Source organism: Erpetoichthys calabaricus, chromosome 8 (genome assembly GCF_900747795.2).
Source record: "Erpetoichthys calabaricus chromosome 8, fErpCal1.3, whole genome shotgun sequence".
In the NCBI taxonomy this organism is placed as follows: domain Eukaryota; kingdom Metazoa; phylum Chordata; class Cladistia; order Polypteriformes; family Polypteridae; genus Erpetoichthys; species Erpetoichthys calabaricus.
Window position 1 is genome coordinate 136585674 of NC_041401.2, and position 6964 is coordinate 136592637.

The following is a 6964-nucleotide window of genomic DNA, read 5'->3' on the forward strand; positions in this document are numbered from 1 at the left end:
TACAGGAAATGTTCCCGGAAATGGAAGTAGTGCTGGGAGAAGTGTATTTCATCTCAAGGGAAGTATTTTGATGGCAACTAAAATTGAATTGCTGTATGCTCTATAATAAAGGTTTTGTTTCTTTTTAAGATTCTAGAAATTTTTGCCCCCTCCTCGTATTTTTTTTAAATTTCTGCATAATACAGTACTATTTTTATTGTGCTACAGAGCTCACTTTTTCAGTTTGTTATACATTACTTGCCTTTGTCCAACCTAATGCTTTAACGGGTATTGCCAGTTCTCTCTTTGTAGGCGTCAGCAATGGCTTTTACACTTTTCGGACAGAAGCCATCTTGTGCAACAAAATGGGCATTGTGCCCTCTAGTGGATTTAAAGGTAAATGACCTTGTTTGTATTTGTGAGATCGAAAAAAATAATCAGTGAGCAAGGACTGAAACATAACGTGTAATCTGAACTTCATGTATTTGTCCCCTGTCACTATTTGCATTTCAGATTTATTTAAATAAGCATTTTGCATTTTTTAATAATGGGTTTGGGTGGCACAGAGGTAAACTGCTGCAACAAAACTTCATAGAGTTGTCATTTGATGAGTTTTCAGTTGAGTTTACAGTTTTAAATTTAGCTTGAGACAGGTTATTTCAATGTGCAGATTTTGTATACAGTTGTAATCAAAATTGTTGTTTGTCTTGGCCTTTACTACCCGGTGCTTCCTCTCTTGACTACATTCCCATAAAGCCTGCTTCTCCTGTCATTTCTAGCTGTCTTGATTGCCTCCACTCTATCTTTTGACTGCTGCCAATGATAGGCAGGCCCCCATTACCTACTCTAAAAACAGTATTCGTATTCTTACAAATACTCACCATCTTTGAAGGCGACTCAGTTTGCGCCTCATTGTGATTCAACATCACTCAAGGAGTTATTTGCTTTGTTTTCATTGAAATATGACATCTCATTTTTGTACAGATATTTTTTTTTTTTTTTTAGTGGCAGGGACTAGGAGACTTGACAGGGTTGAGAGAAAGCTGAGCAGAGCAAAGTACAAACCTGTTCCTGAGCACTCTAGACCTCAGGGTGGACTGAAGGTTCACATTAAAACAGGACAATGAACCCTACCATAAAGCAAAGACAACACAAGAGTGGTTTAGGGTCAACTCTGGGAATGTCCTTGAGTTGCCCAGCTAGAGTTCGGACATGAACCCAATTGAAGATCACTGGAGTGACCTGAAAATGGCTGTCCACCTTCAGTCCCCATCCAACTTGACTTAGCATGAGAGGATCTGCAGAGAAAAAATGGCAGAAAATCCCTAAATTAAGGTGTGTGAAGCTTGTCCTGTCATACCCAAAAAGACTCCAGGCTGTAATCGCTGACCAAGGGGCTTTGATTAATTACTCAGTAAAGGGTCTGAATACTTTTGTTAGTATGGTTTTTCAGGTTTTAGTTTTAATAAATTTGCAAAAAATTACAAAATCCTGTTTTTGCTTTGCCATCCTGGGGAATTATGTGTTGTTTGGTATGGGGAACAAATAAATTAAAAGATTTTAACACAAGGCTGCAGGCTGCAAGGGAAGGGTTCTAAATCCATTGTAGGTGAAGTACAAAATGTTCCTACACCTTTAGAATGTAACCAGGTAGGATACTGCACAGCGAAGAGGACTTTTGTGGAGAGCAATCAGCTTGCCTTTGTAAGTCATCCAAAACAACTGTCAAACAACCAACTATGACAAACTGGAAAAAGGTCACTGATAGCGCCATAATGTTTAGGAGAGTTTAGTTTTTTAAATACCTTTTGAATAAACAAAAACAAAAGCTATTGCAAAGATATTTGTGGGTACCTGTAGTGGTTTAACATGATCGCGAACTGCTAAGGGTTAGTGAGCATCAAATTCACAATTTAGAACAAAGCCCATCTCTCTAAATAATAAACTCTGTGACCATATTATTTGTTACAAACCTTATTTTCTTTAAAATAAAAAGGGACATTAAAATGAAGCAACTATTGTGTAATTAAAATGTAAATTATTCATAACATCATGAACAGCAGTCTGACACAAAGGAGCCACTCATGTGTCTTGTGTGATGTACTGTATATGCAGGCAGAGTGCTATAATGTGGGATCTAAGCTGAGAGAAGTCTACAAAGAAAGAAGATTCTGGGCACACACCATACTCCTTTGTAGTGCAGGGAGCCAGACAACCCCCAGAGACACTCTCTGAGCGATGTGCATCAGAAGGATAAAACTGAATTATTGTTTTATTGGCAGAATTAATATCAGAAGATGTAGTATATTTTTATTAGGTTTAGCTGTTATGTTTAATTTGTTTAAATGCTGGGTCTTTTTGCACAAACACATATTTTTCAGTTTCATATTTAGCTATATTACTTAGTGTTTGACTGGATCACTGTTTTAATTTTACACTTGCAAATCATTAATTCTAGGCCAAATATTCAATGTATTTGCAGATACCCAACATGAAATAACTGCTTTTCCAAGGAAAAGACATCAGACGGTGAAGAATATCAGTGGTAAAGGAGCATCACTATTATACATCATAAAATTTTGACAGGTGTATGTCCCGCCCCCTGGCATTTCCGGTACCCAGCGTATGCTACCTGGTTACTGGTACGTTCCCCCCCACGCACTGGTTTCTGCCCGTTGTCGGGTGCGTTGTTTGACCAGCATCTGCCCTTTTGTCAGTCGTGCGTAAGGAAAATGGTCGGCCGATCTTCGCCTTGATCCTAAAAACTGGGGTCTGTTCATCTTTGTTATCCGAGACAGATCTTCGGGAAGCTGTAAGGTGATAAAAACGTAAGTTATCAATTGGGGCAGAGCAGACATCCTGCTCCTGGTTGTGTACAGCGCCGGGGTGTGTACAGAGAGTACAGAAAGCTTGAGTGACAGACCAGAGAGAGGATGTACAAGAAGGCTTTAGAGAGAATCTATTACACACCCAAGGAGCCTGGCAGTGTATCCGAAACACCCCCAGGGCATGCTGTTACCTTGCCCACCGTGTAAAACCATGCCCTTTATAAGGCAAGGCATATAGTAGAGGATACCAAGCTGTTTAAAAATAGCTTTCAGAGTGGATTTACAAGAAAGTTTTAGAGAGAATCTATTACACGGGCAAGGAAAGTTGGTTGTACAGCCCAAACACACCATGGGCACCCCGTTACCTCGCCCACCTTGTAAAGCCATGTCCTTTATATGTAAATCATAATGTAGTAGATACTAAACTGTCTTAAAACAACAAGTTTTATTGAATGATTCAAAAAAGATACCAAAAGTGTCTTAAAAACAACAAGTTTTATTGAAGCAAAATTCCATACATGTATGAGAACACAAATCAAATTGCAAACCAGGTCCAAATCCATTAGTGAGCCGGTGATACACCTAAAATGAAATGTTTAAGGCTCCGATACCGCGATCCACCAGCGAGAACGCTTGACTGGCTCAGCCACACAGTGACACAGGTAAGCTCCCGGGCGGCAAGCGCCTATGCCGCAATCGACCAGCGAGAACGCTCAACTGGCCCAGCGACACAGGGACACAGGGTAAGCTATCGGGCAGCAAGCTCCGATGCAGCAATGGACCAGCGAGAACGCTCAACTGGCCCAGCGACACACGGACACAGGTAAGCTGCTGGGCGGCAAGCTCCGATGCCGCGATCCACCAGCAAGAACGCTCGACTGGCCCAGCCACACATGGACTATGGTTAGTGTAGCCGGTTAAAACCTTGCAATGCAATGTGGCGAACTTAGCCAGCCTACTTCAGCTTGGTTAGCGTAACCGGTTAAAACCTTGCAAAGTGGCGGACTTAGCCAGCCTACTTCAGCTCGGTCAGAAGAATTGTTAGCTGTGAACAAGTGTTAGTGTCTCCTTTCTGACTTTAATAGCGGCGGACACTGCCAGCCTGCTAGGTCTCGGTCATAACGGGATGGACACCTGCGCTCATCACAACATACCTAATTCTTGTTATTGAGGTGGCTCAGAGGCTTTCGGTGCAAAAACCCTTTTTTAAATATGCTTTTGGGCGAAGCTTCTTACAACGCACGGCCAATCAAAACATTTAAAGATAATATTTTTTTAGATAACCCGCCAGCATATTTTTAACCAATCAACAAACACAAGCCTCATGTTACGCTAGCCAATGGCATTACACCAGGCTGGTTCGGGCATGCGCTGACTGCATCAAGCAATTCCCATGTTCATAACAGCCAATCATGATACAGACTGGGCGGCTGGAATGTGGGTGAAAAAACAACATGGCGCTACTGTACTATGTCCATGAAAAAATGTATTAGCATATTAATTAAACAGCAACAGACAAAAATATCGTAACACATACAATGCTGGTTCGGGTAATCGGGCTGTCGTTTTTCTAAGCCAGGAGATTTCACTGCGTGTCTGAACCGAAGAGCAAAAGTAAGACATGTACTTTTAAAATGTGTACAGGTATATTATTATGATTGTGCATTACGTTGTGATATTCTATTATAGACCGATAAACTAAAAGGTAAAATGGAATTCTCTTGTTGAAATAAAAATCCAGTAACACGTTAATATCCATCCATCCATCCATCCATTCTCTTCCGCTTATCCGAGGTCGGGTCGCGGGGGCAGCAGCTTGAGCAGAGATGCCCAGACTTCCCTCTCCCCGGCCACTTCTTCTAGCTCTTCCGGGAGAATCCCGAGGCGTTCCCAGGCTAGCCGGGAGACATAGTCCCCTCCAGCGTGTCCTGGGTTTTCCCCGGGGCCTCCTCCCGGTTGGACGTGCCCGGAACACCTCCCCAGGGAGGCGTCCAGGAGGCATCCTGATCAGATGCCCGAGCCACCTCATCTGACTCCTCTCGATGCGGAGGAGCAGCGGCTCTACTCTGAGCCCCTCCCGGATGACTGAGCTTCTCACCCTATCTTTAAGGGAGAGCCCAGACACCCTGCGGAGGAAACTCATTTCAGCCGCTTGTATTCGCGATCTCGTTCTTTCGGTCACTACCCATAGCTCATGACCATAGGTGACGGTAGGAACATAGATCAACCGGTAAATTGAGAGCTTTGCCTTATGGCTCAGCTCCTTTTTCACCACGACAGACCGATGCAGAGCCTGCATCACTGCGGACGCCACACCGATCCGCCTGTCGATCTCACGCTCCATTCTTCCCTCACTCGTGAACAAGCCCCCGAGATACTTGAACTCCTCCACTTGAGGCAGGATCTCGCTCCCAACCCTGAGAGGGCACTCCACCCTTCTCCGGCTGAGGACCATGGTCTCGGATTTGGAGGTGCTGATTCCCATCCCAGCCGCTACACACTCAGCTGCGAACCGATCCAGAGAGAGCTGAAGATCACGGCCTGATGAAGCAAACAGGACAACATCATCTGCAAAAAGCAGTGACCCAATCCTGAGTCCACCAAACCGGACCCCCTCAACACCCTGGCTGCGCCTAGAAATTCTGTCCATAAAAGTTATGAACAGAATCGGTGACAAAGGGCAGCCCTGGCAGAGTCCAACTCTCACTGGAAATGGGTTCGACTTACTGCCGGCAATGCGGAACAAGCTCTGACACCGGTTGTACAGGGACCGAACCGCCCTTATCAGGGGGTCCGGTACTCCATACTCCCGGAGCACCCCCCACAGGATCCCCCGAGGAACACGGTCGAATGCCTTTTCCAAGTCCACAAAACACATGTAGACTGGTTGGGCGAACTCCCATGCACCCTCCAGGACTCTGCTAAGGGTGTAGAGCTGGTCCACTGTTCCGCGACCAGGATGAAAACCACACTGTTCCTCCTGAATCCGAGGTTCGACTATCCGACGGACCCTCTTCTCCAGAACCCCCGAATAGACTTTTCCAGGGAGACTGAGGAGTGTGATCCCTCTGTAGTTGGAACACACCCTCCGGTCCCCCTTCTTAAAGAGGGGGACCACCACCCCGGTCTGCCAATCCAGAGGCACTGTCCCTGATGTCCATGCAATGTTGTAGAGACGTGTCAACCAAGACAGGCCTACAACATCCAGAGCCTTGAGGAACTCCGGGCGTATCTCATCCACCTCCGGGGGCCCTGCCACCAAGGAGTTTTTTGACCACCTTGGTGACCTCAGTCCCAGAGATGGGGAAGCCCACCTCCGAGTCCCCAGGCTCTGCTTTCTCATTGGAAGGCATGTTATTGGGATTGAGGAGGTCTTCGAAGTACTCCCCCCACCGACTCACAACGTCCCAAGTCGAGGTCAGCAGCGCACCATCACCACCATATACAGTGTTGACACTGCACTGCTTCCCCTCCTGAGACTCCAGACGGTGGACCAGAATCTCCTCGAAGCCGTCCGAAAGTCGTTCTCCATGGCCTCCCCAAACTCCTCCCATGCCCGAGTTTTTGCCTCAGCAACCACCGAAGCTGCATTCCGCTTGGCCTGCCAGTACCTATTAGCTGCCTCCAGAGTTCCACAGGACAAAAGGGACCGGTAGGACTCCTTCTTCAGCTTGACGGCATCCCTCACCGCCGGTGTCCACCAACGGGTTCGGGATTGCCGCCACGACAGGCACCGTCCACCTTATGGCCACAGCTCCGGTCAGCCGCCTCAACAATAGAGGCACGGAACATGGCCCATTCGGACTCAATGTCCCCCACCTCCCTCGGGACATGGTCGAAGTTCTGCCGGAGGTGGGAGTTGAAGCTACTTCTGACAGGGGGCTCTGCCAGATGTTCCCAGCAGACCCTCACAACACGTTTGGGCCTACCAGGCCTGACCGGCAATCCTCCCCCACCATCGAAGCCAACTCACCACCAGGTGGTGATCAGTTGATAGCTCCGCCCCTCTCTTCACCCGAGTGTCCAAGACATGTGGCCGCAAGTCCGACGACACGACCACAAAGTCGATCATCGAACTGAGGCCTAGGTGTCCTGGTGCCAAGTGCACATATGAACACCCCTATGCTTGAACATGGTGTTTGTTATGGACAATCCGT